Raw genomic sequence first — 15027 nt, 5'->3', positions numbered from 1 at the left:
TTAGGTTTACTATTCATTATCGTACTCTGATTTGATTGGTAATATATTAATGTTTTACCCAAAATCTTGTCTGTTTTGCCCATAACAGTGACTGGTAAGTGATCTCTCCCTATCCTTACCTCAACCCACAAAGCCTTCATTTTACCTTCTCCTTCCTGTCCAGCTCAGAAAGGACTGATAGAAAGGCTTTGGTGGGAACTTGGCATCAAAACCCACCACATACATTCACTTCATAAGTCCAGGGTCACTGTGTTTGAGGAAGTCAGCTTTTGCTCTTGCTGTCATGTTTTTCCTCTTAGAAAAACAACCTCAAAACTGCCTTTAGAAATATTACAATAGATTATTCTTGTAACATAATGCTCACAAAGATTTTTACAGTGCTGAGATTACTCAGTATTACTGCAGTGTTATTTCAGTGATACTCTTTAGACCTAAGGAGACAAAGGAACATAAAACCCCAAAACTGATCAGGGCAAAAATCAATTCAGTAAAATATCCTGTTTCTGATGCTGGCTAGTAGCTGGAAATATTTTTCCCCAGTATATCCTCCCCATATCATTGAAAAGCACAGGGGTTTTCCAAGGCAAGCATCACAGTCAAATAAGTGCATGCAATAACCCAGCAATGGACTTAAACTTCTCTACAGCTCTTAAAATAATTTTTAAAATTATTTTACTGGATCCTGTGACAGATGATTTAATTACACACTATGTTCATTTTAAAGACAGGATGTTGACTTAGCCTCTCTTCTGTGAAAAATAATGAGTAGTAATTGCCTTGTCATCTTTCTAGATCATCTGCAAACTTATAGTCCTCCATTCCAATTCAGTTGGAGATGACCATATCTAAACACTTCCTACAGAAAATCTAGAAGGCTTGGACATCTAATTTAAACTTACTAAAATTAATCCTATCTTTTACTGTCCTGAAAAACATGGTCTGAATATGGCTTTTATTTGAACACATTAATTTTTATGATTTTGTTGAATTGCATCCAACTAATGAATCCCCTTGGTTTTTTGAGAGCATTGGAAATTAACATAAAGTCTAATACCTATGAGTTGCTATGCATTGTATTCACCACATAATTAATATACTGGATGTACAAACTTATGTATTCAGTACGTAATTATGAGCTTTTTTAAAAACATGACCTCTTTTCACACCCATCATAGAAGAAAATACTGTAGGAAAAAAACCTAACACACACACATAAGCCTTTATTCTGTGTTATGGAATCAGAATTGCAGAATGGGTCAGGATGGAAGGGACCCCAGTTGGTCACCTGGTCCAAGCTCCCTGCTCAGGCAGGTCACACTAAAGCACATTGCACAGGATGGTGTCTAGCTGGTTCTTGACTATCTCCAATGAGAAACAACAACCAGCCTCTCTGGACAATCTATTCCCAGTAACACCCATTCCTCATGTTCAGGTAGAAGTTCCTGTGCCAAAGTTTCTGCCCATTGCCTCTCTTCCTATTTCTTGGCACACCTGAGCAGAGCCTGGTTCCATCCTCTGACACCCTGCCTTCACATATTGACAGACATTGAAACCTCACTGCTAGCTTACAATGTAAGTTACCTTTGACGGAAATTCAAACTAAAGATTAAATTTCCTTTATCATTCATTACAAAACTACAGAAATTACCATGCTAGAGCTATTGCTGATAAGGACTACTGTGACTATTTAAAAAGAGGAATGTGTAAGTTTCATGTTGTCTTTGTTCAGTATAAGTGTTCCTACAGTTGACAACAATTCATAAATGGATGGATTGCACTGCAGAGATGTGGCACATGTTTTTAGTGGAAGCTTTGTACATAATTTCTTCTTTGGAAGGCCCAGTGCAGGGTACCTGTCCCCTGAAGCATCAGCCAGAATGCCCTGCTCAGCACCACAGTTCCTTTTAGAGCCATGGGCTGAGCTGGGAGCCCCCAAGCAGTGACCTTAACAGCTCCAAACCAGCCTCTCAAGGCAGAATTCCTGTGAATTTTCACCAGGGGCTGAGTTGTCTGAGTGTGTGTGGCACAGTTCCTGGAAGACCAAGGCAGGTACAGGTGCTGATAGACCTTGAGCCATATTAGGTATCACCTAAGCAGCCATCTGCTCAATCTAGGAGCCATCAAAGAACCTTGGAAGTCAAGCTGGAAGCACCATATAAACCTCCAGGCTGAGGGGGCTAATAAAAGGAGGGAACTGGGGGTGCAGTATTATCCTTCATCACCTTAAATCTTCCTGCACTTCAGTTTGTCCCCAGGTGCTCTACTTAATCTGATCCTTAGCTACATGTGTACTCCAGAAAATTCAGGATTTGGGGTGTATTTGCACTACAGAAGAAATAGGCCATCACTAACAGCCTACAGGAAATGAGGAGACATTCTGCTGGGTGCAGAAACCCAAACAGATTAAACTGATCTGTGGAGAAAAAAAGAGAGTTGTAATAAAAGTATTAAGATTGGTAGGAATCAAGAGTGAATGGGCATATCAGAGTGGAAGGAAAGGAGGGAAAAGAAAGGAAAACCAGAAGCAGAGCTGTTTCAGTGGCAGGTGTCATTAGTGCCTAGATAAGCAAATTCCCAGCACCCAGAACTCTCCACAGAGCACCCAGGCAGAGAAGGCACCTAGATTTAAATAGAAGACAGTGTGCCTTATGAGGAGATGACAGAAAGGTGATGGGCAGGGCTGGAATATTAAGACAAACATAATCTAAAAGGGAACAAGCATTAAGGAGTTACACAAAGGGGTCAGGATGTCTGAAAGGACCACAGTTGCGGTCAGTTCCTTAAAGGTGCATCTTGGTGACCTCAGATTGTCAATCACATGCTGAAAAGCCCAGGAGATCCAGGGAGTGGAAGATAACTGGCACCCATTATCCTCCTGCTATAGCCAGGCCCTCTGGAGATGCAGCTCAGGACTTGTGAATACAGAGGCATGAGTAGAAATCAGCTATTTTTAAAATACATGTTTAAAAAAGTTCACATTGAGCTTTGCTACAGTTTCTCCTGGATTCTGGAGACACCAACACAGCCTTTGGATTGGACTCCAGTTGCTTTCTTCCCTGGTAGCTCTGAAAACACTGAAGGTTCTTTAGTGCCTTTGCCTCTGCACATCAGCCCAGAGTCTTCCTAGGCAAATGGTAAAGTGAGGAGTGAAACCACTCACAAAGCCAGTCTGCCTCATGAGGGGAAGCATATATCTCATGGAGGCACAAATCATGGAAACTATTCTTGGCTGACAAATACAGAGCTATCAAGTCTCCCATTTTGGAGATCAATTGCTCACTCTGGTAGTTATTCAGAGTATTCACAGTTGATCTGCCAGCTGCTAATGAATTTAGAGGGGCTGAATACTTGATATTTGGGAGGAGATGAAATGATTCTTGGTCATAAGGGTTGACTTCCTTCAAGGTTACACTCAGTCACTGTTGCTATAATGGAGACCGAGCTTTGGGATTGTGGGGAGCAGTGCCACTGCTCTGTAGCTGCTGACAGCATTACACTCACAGTTCCTTCTCTGCAATTCCCCATGAGCAAGTGAAGTGCATTTGTGTACCTAGGCTGTATTTCAGCTGAGCAGGGCTACGTGCATAGGCTAACAGGAAAATAGTCCCTGAACCTTGAAGTATATTACCTGTGGTAAATTAATCATTTAATGTAGGTATACATTTATGTAATATTCGCCCAAGAGTTGCTCTGGAATTCTCTTTGAATAATACACAATTAGATTTAAATGTTTTCCTCAATTTTCCTTTCATGGGCGTATTTTCCAAATTTTCTCTGATAATTCATTCCATAGCTGCATTTCAACTGGTTTGTAAAATTTTACTAACTCACAGAGATATAATTTGCATAGAAATGAAATACAGACAGAAATGCTGAAGAAAAAAGGACGTTTAAACTAAGTATAGCATCACAAACAATTTCTTTCATAGGTGCTTTCCAGTGCAGTTGGAAACAGTCATTTAAAAGAATACTATCAAAGAACATGCTGTACCAAGAAATGGTATATTATAAACCCAATTCAAACAGCCACATCTAAATTCCACATTCATATGAATTGAATGATTGACTGATTATTGCTGGCATTTATTTCACAGAAAGAGGGCAGCTTAATAAAAGTGTATTATTCAGTCAATGGTGTGCTATGATGGATAAAGAGGTGAAAATCACAAACATTTAAATCCAAAAAAAGGCAGAAGGCAAAGCAAGTACTGAAAAGGAGGGAAGAGAATTCATTGCTAACAAATCATCTTTTAGGCTACCCTATTGACAGTCTACTCTAACAGCCAGGCTCAGAAAACATGGAAACCTGTGCCCAGAGTGGAATTTACAGATGACTCTTGGGTAAAGGAGGAGCTGCTCATTATTTTTCCTCCTGCTTATTGCATATCTGCTTCCATTGGTCTTTACTTGCTGGCAAGATAAGCAAGTTGATTAAATCTTGTGTGGGCTTCCTAAAAGCAAATCAAGTTAGAACAAATGTTGGTCTTATAGGAAGCCAATGTGCGCACTAACACTTGCACCACATCAGCCTAAGGCAACCTTCAAACAGAGCCTTAAAATCACTTTTCTCTATGTGCAAAATTGTCTCTCAATTAACAGGTTGAATCCAGAACCTGAGCTGTGCTCCTCCAGTGGCCTCAGAGCACAATCCCTCATTGCTGGTCCTGATGATGCACAAAGCCTGTAGGGAGCTAAGTTGTCTCTCACCCAGACTACACCTTCATGTCACCGGGTGTTCACAAAAGAAGGGACTGAGAGCAACAGACAGATATTCTCTTTCTCCCAGAAATTTCAGCTTCTACCCGTGCTCCAGCCCATGCCCCTGTGAGGGCCAGAAATGAAGCACACAAGACTATGAGGGAACAAGACAGGCTAGCAAAGAGTGGCTGGGAGGGCACGTATTTGCTTACAGTCTCCTCACAGTAGTGTTTCACAACAGCCAGAACTGCCTTCTGCAATGGCATTTCAGGAGCTGCTTCTGGGGGCCTCTCATCCTGACACATATGTACATTACCTCTCCTGCAAAAAAAAAAAATATTTATCACAAGTCAGCCACAGGGACAAATAGAAGATGCAAAGCATCACATTGACCTTAAAAACACTCCTGTAAAAGTTGAAGATAAGGAACTAAAAGATTTGGGCCACAAGTGCATGGTGTTTCATCATGCACCAAGGAAGACACCCAGCTCAATTGCTGAGAAACACCAATGCAGCATCCACTGCTTTTTTTTTCAGCAGATTCTTCAAGCACAAAGAAAACAACCCACTTCCATCTGGGGAAAAAAGATACATTGACTTCCTATTTTGAACAGAATTAATTTTTATTTTTAACCTGAGTTTTCAGTTATAAAGTAGTCTTTGTATACACACAAGACAGTTTCTGAACAGCAATCACTGATCTCTTCCCAGACCACAAATTATACCTAAACTATTCAGAATAACTGAATAACCTGAAAAATGCAGTTCACATAAGTCCAGGAGTTTGCACAGTTATCAGAATTTTTCTTTAAAAGAGTGGAGAAAACATAGCCCACTTTCTGTTTGTTACTGTAGCGGTTTCTCACACAAAGGAGATTGGAGAGCCATTTACCTGAACAGCGCTTTATAAATCCTTCCTAAAAACAGCATCTTGCAAGCATAACATTCAGTTTCTACTTGGGAGACTTAGTGTAATGTCAAAACAAAAAGAGCTGCTAGAATCACTTAAGTGAGTAAAAACCAGTATTCATCTTTATTTCTGAAATATAAACAACCTTATCAAATGTTTGGAATTTTTTTTTAAAGCACCCTATAGGACATTTCTTATGACTAAAGAATGGAGCTGGGAGAGGTGAGAAAGGCAGAAAGTAACATAACTCCTCTGCTCAGATTTGTGCTCTTAGCACTAATAGCCCCCCAGTACTAAAAGATAGCTTTCTGTGTCTATTCTTGTAAAAACAAACCCAGCAAAGTCCTGAAACACATTTTTAGGTAAGTGAATCTTTTAAACAGTCCATTCTTTCAACATTTTCTGAATGCATGCCAAGTATTTGGAGTTAAAGAATTTTAATTATGCTATTTTTCCTATTAGCCTTTGCATTAGGCCAAAAGGTTAGTCCAGGTGATCTTTTGAGATGCCTTCCACATAAGCTAGTATATGATTCTGTGAAGTTGTCATTGTACACTAGACTCTCTTGCTTAATGGATCTTGATTTGGAAACCATTTCCCTCTATAAGTCTCCTTTTGGGTGAAAATGAAAATTTAGTGCCCATTTGGTCCTCACTGGAATAGCAGGTGCATGTCTCATCTGCCCATTTTTCCTCTGCAGAGGAGTAGTGTTCAAACTACACATATTATTCTGATTGAACTACCAGTTAAGTCCAGGGTGATATTTCACATTTGCTTTTCATGATAACAAGTGGCAAAAAACCAAACAAGAGTGAAGAAAAATCCCATGGGGTTTCTTATGAATTATAACTAATGGGTGTGTGAACACAGACATATTATTTCAGTCCCTTACAAGTTTTCTATGAAGAGCCTCATATTTTATTATACAGAAAAAAACACCTCACTCCTCTGTCTCATGGTCCTATTGTGAAGCTGTAGTTACCCAAAAATAGCAGTGAAAAAGACTTACCAAAATTTCCTAATTCAGGAACAACTTCGGATCTCAGATGGACCTGGAACGCAGCCACAGGAAGCAAGGTTTGAGCAGAACCTGGACCATGCAGCCTTATTGGGAGATTGATGTCACAAATGCTATAGATAAAGCACTGATTGACTCTGCCCGGGGTTCAAGAGGAATGTTATTGCACACTGTGCTTTCCAATCTACCTTCATTGTCCCTTGTAGCTCACCACACTAGTCATACAAGACTCCTATTGCAAGTAAAAGCCCCTGTAACTGTACTGTTATCACAGGACCTAAAGAAACAATAAAGCAGTTTGCTTCCACAGCTCTAGAAGTACAGCGACTTCTCCATCATTTCAATCTGCAGCAGCAACTTTGAACAAAAAGGCACAGCCAAGGCTATGCTACTCCATACAACATGGCTAAATGGAAGCACACCCTGGACGCATTTTTTGCCCAATAAAGATTTTTAAGCCATATGTAGCTTAAAATCATTCAGAAACTCTTAAAGTAGCATGCCATGTTCATGTTATTATCATGTGCTTCTTTATAGCAAAACTTCATCCTATTCAATGGCAGATGAGTGAATACAAAGGAAGAAACACACCTGGCAGCTTCAGAATGATAAATCCCTATAAATAATTTTTTTCAGATTATATCACAAGAAATTAGGTTTTCTTTTCTAATAGTGACCAACTGGAAGAGTTATTTAACATAACTTTTAAACTATTCAGCCCTAGGAATTAAAAGCCATATCAGAAACTGGTACTATAGGAATCACTGGCCAATAATATTTTAGAACAAGCAGGAAACACTAGGAAAACAGGGAACACCTTAAGCTTTTACACAGCAGCTGCCAAAACACAAACTCCTTCAGAAAACAATCAAGTAGTGAGAAACCTGTGATAGAGAGGCTGAAGGATGCCCACAGGAACTCTTAACAGCAAGGGAAAAAACAGCCCCTCTTCCACATCTAGCTTAAAACTCCAGGACAGAGTGGAAGAAGGCACCTTTGGCTCTGGACTAGTACTGGCCATTGCTGTCACCCCATGTGAAGCTAAACAAGCAGCACACTTGTTACAGCATACGTCACAGTTGAGACAGCCACAATGCACAGATATCACCATACAAGAGCAGAAATCTTTAAGCGTTTGCCCCAACAGAGTAACACCATACCTCATCAGAAGGCTTCAGGCATCCACCCATTCAGAGTAACATCATGACACTTCAGGCTGCAAGCATCTGCCCTTCTTGTCCTTTAGCCTAGCCTTTTATACCCTCATGCTGATGCATGGCACCTGTGTGCCCTCTGCTCCCTTTGGTGGTTGGTCAGTGCCCCTGGCCCTCCATGGCTCATTGCTGTCAGTGCTGCTCACCTGCTGCTCACAGCTGTGGCCCATTGGGGATGAGGCTCAGCCACAGCCCCACTCCCAATCATCACAAACTGTGTGCCTACATACACTGATAGTGGGTAAGGTAGGAGCACTTTACTTTGAGCTACTGGATTTTGTTGGGCTTTTAGAGCAAAAGGGCACGAAAGAGGGTGAAACAGCTCTTTCCCACTTTGCATTCTAACATATCCCATGAAAGTGAGAAATGCGATAGGACAAAAGAAATGGGAGCATATATACATGGAAAGCAAGGGTAGCTCTGAAGATTGGTGATTTGGGACAAGGGATAAAAAGGAGACAATTTTTACCCACTAAACAAAGGAAAGTGGGGAAGAATGGGAATATGAGATCAGGAGAGCCTGGATGGTCGAGGTACAATCAAAGTTGCCACAGAAGAGAGTAAGAGAAGAGCACATGCTGCCCTTGCATGAGGCTGAGGAATCTTACCACACTCTTGTGGCCAGCACCATCTTTCTGATCATCTTAAGACATTGAGAAATTAAATAAAGACAAATAAATTTTTCTAAAATAAAAAGAATGACAGATCAGGAGTAGGTGTAGTGTTAACACAATTACTTTAGATAAACTGGAATTTGTATGTTTGTGCAGAGGGAGGCAAGCCTTGCTGCTCACTCATGGTCTAGGAATCACATGATGAAAAGTATTCAGTATATTTTTGCATCTCTTTTTCTTCAAACTTGTTCCAGATTTTACTGAGGTGTTGAGAACTTTGCCAGCTATAAACCTTCAACTCAGCAGGTTTTTAAGATCTGCACCTCTCTGACTAAAGGCAGATCCTGAGAAATGATGCACAGCCTTCTCTGACCACTCAAACCCCCAGGAATAAATGAAGCAATATCTGTTTCCAGAAATGAGACCAGTGCGTCCTGCTAATGACAAAGCAAGAAGCAACAGCCACAGATTCCTGAGAGACTGGATGTTTCAGTACATGAAATGGTCCAATTTAAAACATGTGATCCCCTGCACAGCAAAGGGTCTCTTCCCTCCCTCACCCACAGTTTCCAGATAGACAAGTTTGGCATGTTCCACACTGGGGGTTTCTCCCTGGCATCCATTCTATAACACTCCACACCTGGGCTGCCCCTTAATTGATAATGTAATTATCAGCATAGTCATATTACTTCACACTAAGCATTTTCAACCATTTATCACAATGTTGATCTTTATTTTAAATATAAATCAGGCAATCATTTATGTCTTTTATGTTCTTTGTATTTATTCAAGAATATTTAACTGTAGACAAAAGGTGACTTATTCATTATTCATCCTGAACAAGGCAAGTATGGCAATTTGAAAAGCCTGACATTTGAGCTTTTTGCCAACACTAGCAAAATTATATCCTTCCCATTGTAAATCAATGAAGTAGAATCATTGTGCACAAAAGAATTAAATTGCCTTGTCACTTTAATAAGGCCACCTTATATACAACCTTCAGCCAATGCCATTGTGCAGAAAAAGGGTGCATCCTTTGCCTCAGCTGTCTCAGATCTCAGTAGGCTTTCCAATTAAATGAACATCCTCTTAGTCTTTCACTCCACTCCACTCTTTCTCTTTTTTGAGAGGCAATGTCAGAATGTCATAGGCATAACTTGCTATCAGTGGCATGCACACATCAATGTGAATTAACTTCCTCCAACTCCTGCTTTCTTTTGGCAGCCTTTTTAACTTGTTTGTCAATTCCAAAATGATGGAACTCCAAGAAAGGGGATTTTTTTTTTGTTGATGTTTACTGAGCGTAGATAAAAGCTGCAAATAGCTATCTGCAAACCAAAAAAACTATACAAATGTGAGGATCCTTTGCAGGCAATGTAGATAATGTAAAATGGCAAAGAAACAACATGTCCAATCAGGCAGAACACAAGTGGCATATGCCAGGAAGAGAACAACTTTGTATGTTCTCACTTCACAGGCTAGGACTCTATTTTACAATCAGACCTGATTTTTCCCATCTAACACCCCTTGGGCACATTTTGCCCTAAGAGTAGAAACCTTTAACCAGCCATTTCCAGGCTTTTCAACGACTACCCAGAACATCTATTTCATAAATCAACAACAGACAGCTGCCCATAATAGTCACATGCCTGCCTGCCCTTCCTTTCCATCATAGCACACAGAGGTTGAAAGAGCAACTTCAGCCTGCATTTTTCTCAGAATCAGAGAACTGAAAACAATTGAACAAAGCCATGCACATCAACAGCATGGTGAGTGAATCTTGATATTTCAAACATACCTAAAAGTCTACAGTTTCACAATTGTTTTGGAGTCTTAATATTATGTCCTGTTTTGATAGTTAACTGATAGGTGCATGGTAAAGAGAAAAACCATGTGAGTACAGAAACAGTGATAATATTCTTGATGTTGTTAACATTTTGGATTTAGTCAGAAAATGTTAATAACAAATGACCTTTTTCTGAAGGGTATTTTAAGGAGAACAAGCAATTTTCTGTAATGTGGTTACCATAGTGATTTGCCCTCTAAAAAGACCAGAAAAAAAAGATGTACATCTGTAATCAACCAGCTACTGCAACAACAAATGGTCTGACAAAGCAACACTTTAATTCAAGCTGGAAAGACTCTTGGTTTGAAGTTAAGTATAAAAGAAACTATTTATGGATGCAAAATAGGTCCTCTAATAACTATTATAGAACATTTGTGATGATTCAGAAGGGATTTTCCTTGAAAACTACATTAGTGCACAATAGATAATTTTTTCTTAGAAACTACTTCATCATCTGTACCGTACTGAGCCAGTCAGAAGAAAAACTCAGCAAGCAACTGGGGATGGTAAATAGGGACCTCTGCCTCCTTCACTCTCTTCCTTTCCTGGAGGATACCTGGAAAATAATCAGTTTAAAGAAGTGCTACAGTTTTAAATATTTCTGCAACTAGACAGACAAATTAACACCACAAACATTTTCAGCCTGCTTGTCCTGGTAATGTTGGTATATTTAAGGACAGGAACTTCAAATCACCCATTAAAGAACATATAACTTGACATTCAGACTATTAAATTAGAGTACTAAAACTTCAACTGTCTAGTTTTCTTCACTGTTTCTTGACATTGGGAAAAACCATGAACAAGTCCCTTTCCATGCTGAAGTTCTCTGGAAGCCTTATGTGACAAGCCTGCCCTTACTCAGAGAAGACCTAGCCATGGCAAGATGCTGCAGCCTGAAATCATGGAAAGCCCAGAACAATCCCTCCTTCTGTGACCTTCACGGCTTGGAACATGTCTTACAAACCCCAGCACTGCAGTGCCATATGTCAAGTGACTTTTTCCTTTGTTTTAAGGCATTTTAAACTTATTGTTTAAGCTTATCATTTCCTGGGCTCTCTTCCTTGCCCTTCTTGAAGATAGGAGGGACATTTGCTTTCCTCCAGTCCTCAGGCATCTCTCCCGTGAGTCACCATTATCATTCAAAGATAATAAACAGTGATCTCTCAAAAACATCCAGCAGCTTTCCCAGCACTCATGGGTGCATCCTATCAGGCCCCATGGGTTTATGCAGGTCTGGTTTGCTTAAGTATTCTCTAATCAGTCTTTTTTTCTACCAAAGGAAAATCTTTCTTGCTCCAAACTTTCTTCTGGGTCCCCACATTTCTGAAGGAGGATCTTACTATTAAAAAGTATGCACTTAGTAGTAGTGGATACTAAATAGTCAGAGACTGTTCTTGAACTAGAAGGAAGCAATCCTCCAGTATCAACCAAATCTCCTGAACCCCTTTTATCTCCAGGGCCATCTCCCATAGGATTATTCTAACCATATCCCTGAAGAAGCCAAATTCTGCCCTTCTGAAGTCTGAGCTTACTGTCTGGCTTTTTGACTTGTTCCCTCTTCTGAGGATCCCAAAGTCCACTTCTTTCAGTTTTCTGAAAAACAGTTTCATCTACTTCTTCCTGCTCAGGCAGCGTGCAGCAGATACCCACTGCAACACCATCCACTAACCCTGATCCTGTGAGTGCCAGGCTGGCTCATCATCCTTTCCTAGCAGAGCTCTATGCAGTCCTGCTGTTCTCTCTCACAAATGCTCTCTCTCTCCTTGTCTTCCTAGCCTGCCCCTCTGCAGAGCCTGAATCCCTCCCCTGCAGCACTCCAGGAGCATGAGCTACCCCACCACATCTCTGTGCAAGTGCACACAGACCTCTAAACCTTTAGCTTGCTCCTGAGCTGCATGCCTGTCTGTCATGCCAGGCTCTTCAGAGAGGCACCCAAGTGCACTGACAGCCCAGAGAAGGTAAGAGCTTTGCCCACCATGCTGTCCTGGAGGTATTTCTTCATTTATGTGTATACATTCAGAGGCCCTTTCAAGTCCTCTTTTACTGTTTTCAGGGTCTGTCTTGACAATATCACCCTGCACCTTTTACTTGCCAACCACCAACAACCAACCACTTCACTTGAATGTGGTCATCAGCTCTCTCTCCTGTTATTCCTTCACAAAACTCTTCATACCAGCTTGGTCAACTTGTTGGCTATGATGCATTTCCTCCTTGGTCAGGTGAATCATCTCTCTTCTCAGACCTCAAATGGATCCAACAGTGATAAAAGCCTCTGTTGTAGGTACCAGCTGCAGAACCGGTTTCAGAATGGCTGGGTCTGAGCTGGCCCCTGCCTTTAGGGAAACAAGAATGACCAGGTGACTCCTCACCTTTATTTTCAAACCTGTTGCTAGAAAAGGCCCTCCTTTTACGGATTTTCTCTACACCAGGGAAATTAAATACATGCTCTTTCTTTCCTTATTTCTGCTGCTTCCATGCTTACAATCTTGAAGAGGTCTGCTTAGGCTTGTTCATAGGGGGAGCAAATTACATCATCCAGCTGTGATGTGACTCTACAGATAAGCATTCTGTGCAAATACTGGGGCAACACCTAGTTTAGGAACATAAGAAACTGAAAACCCTCTCTGCTTTCTAGTGATAATATATATTTATGCTTTTGGACCCACAACAAGAGTTTCTATGTTGGTATCTCATTATGTCTTTAAAGCATGTGAGTTTTCTAAATATATAAAACAAAAAAACCCTGATATTCACCAGGCAGGCAGTGTGAATGACATGGCCATTATCTCATGAATACAAGCCAGTGTTTTAACAGCAATCACATTGTTTTCTTTTCCAGCTATCATTTAACTAACTTTAAAAACAACAATTTATTTGGATGAATGTTCTAAGTCTCTGTATATCATTTAACCAGGCATTAATGACCACTTTATAATGAGAGTATATCATGCTGCCAATGGTCCCATATTAGTTTGACTTCTATCTGATACTGCTCTAAATTTCTCAGGATAATTTGATTATTTCAACATCAAAATATGTTTGATGAAAGTATATCATTGGAATGATTGTTAAAGCCTGCCTCTATTAAATGAATATTGCTTATGGATTTATGATAAGCCGAAAAACAAGGCCCAGGTGTTTTTCTAAATTCCTGGACAAAGTATTTTAACCAAAATGACACATTTTTCATAGGACCTCTTCATATAAGATAGCAAACAACATGTTATAGGCATCTTCCTTTGAAAAGGAAGGTGACTTTAAAAACTAAAACCTCTGTCAGGAAGGACAAAATTAAAATCAATCAATCCAGGTGAAGTAACTTCTTTAGACTCCTACTGGAGGCCCAAGAAACCCTCTCTAGAAATGCTGGAACTTAGAACATTTGCAAGATCTTACCTTGCACCCACCCCATAGTGACCCTCCATTCCTGCAGTCATTGTAAAGCAATTGTTACTACCCATGGAGCACAGGGAGGCTGATATTAATGAGTGGAAGCCTAAGGCATAGGGTAAAGCAGTGAAAAATATTGCCTGTGGACCTTAGTCACTGTACAATGCAGCAAAAATTACAATGTGGAGAAGCCAAATATTGTTTCCATTGGTTTAACTTGTGTAACAGGAAGAAAGACTTCAGCCACTGTTGAGCCATAAGCAAACATCACAACACTCAGCCTTTCCATAGCCCCACACCTCCCAATCCCCAGTATTTCTAAGACCAGGAGAAGATATTATAAACAAGTTCACAGCCTCTTTCCCCATTGTCCCATCTAGGAATTCTCAAAAACCTTTGCTAAAACAAATATCCATCTGGCTCCAAATTTTCATAAATAAAAATGCTTAAAATCTCTGCATTTATGAGTACTAAAAGTCCATAAAGAAATTACGTCTTACCACAGGGCCAAAATCACTAACACAAATCCCAGAGAACATACTGAAATAGGAATCCTTTGAGGTGGTGATCAGTACCTTATAGACAAATTACTTTTGTGAATGAATGAGGGGGACCAGAATCTTTTCAGTAGGTTTAATTGGTGTCAGGAATATTTCAGGACCTATGCAGATGGCAGTCAGTGTGACTACTATCATTGAGATGAGCTGGGTTTTCTGAGTGGCATCCAGCTGGGCAGAGATTTCCCACAGGTCCTCTAAGACATCTGCATGAGGCTGAAGGTGTCTTACTTCCCTAGTGCACCAGATTTGTCAGACATGCTTATATTTTATTGAGGTAACTGGAACAAGTTCCACGTTTCAGCAGAGTAATGGGACCCCAGAGCAAGGCTGAGCTCACATCCTAAAGCACACATCAGATGAATGACTCTCCAGGCTCCACAGACTGTAGTGACTTGCTGTCAGGAGAGCTTAGACACCTAGCACACACACAAGGGTGCCCACATTTGGATGTCTTAATTGCAGCTGAACTGCACAGTCAGGGCAGGATCCAGCTGCTTGAGCAGCTCAGCACTGTCCAAAAGGGCACAAATCATTTTTCTCAAACCCTCCCTCAAGTGGGATAAAGTCATAATCCATCCATCATCTTTTTCTCGTGGCTGAAGGGAGTGAGTTGCATTAAATCACCACCCAAGCTTATAGGACAGGATATACATAGCCTGGCTGTGCCTCAGCACACAGTTAATTCACATACCCTATCTTCATTAGGTATTCCCTGGGCCAGCACCACAGACCTTTCTAGGGATAAAAAAAAAAGGAAAAGAAAAAAAAATTCAATAT

At 40.5% G+C, this 15027-nt stretch overlaps 1 long non-coding RNA gene across 1 annotated transcript; it reads right to left on the bottom strand.

The window, feature by feature from the left end:
• Positions 1-2428: 2428 nt before the first annotated feature.
• LOC135445970 (uncharacterized) lies at positions 2429-7854 on the bottom strand. The gene is made up of 3 exons (XR_010439644.1): positions 7787-7854; positions 6618-6660; positions 2429-5019 (listed from the first exon to the last, which is right to left on the bottom strand). It is a non-coding gene; the product is annotated as an uncharacterized LOC135445970 (long non-coding RNA).
• Between the last annotated feature and the right edge of the window lie 7173 nt (positions 7855-15027).

The sequence above is a fragment of the Zonotrichia leucophrys genome, chromosome 1 (genome assembly GCF_028769735.1).
Source record: "Zonotrichia leucophrys gambelii isolate GWCS_2022_RI chromosome 1, RI_Zleu_2.0, whole genome shotgun sequence".
Classification (NCBI taxonomy): Eukaryota; Metazoa; Chordata; class Aves; order Passeriformes; family Passerellidae; genus Zonotrichia; species Zonotrichia leucophrys.
This window is presented reverse-complemented; position numbering and strand designations above follow the sequence as displayed.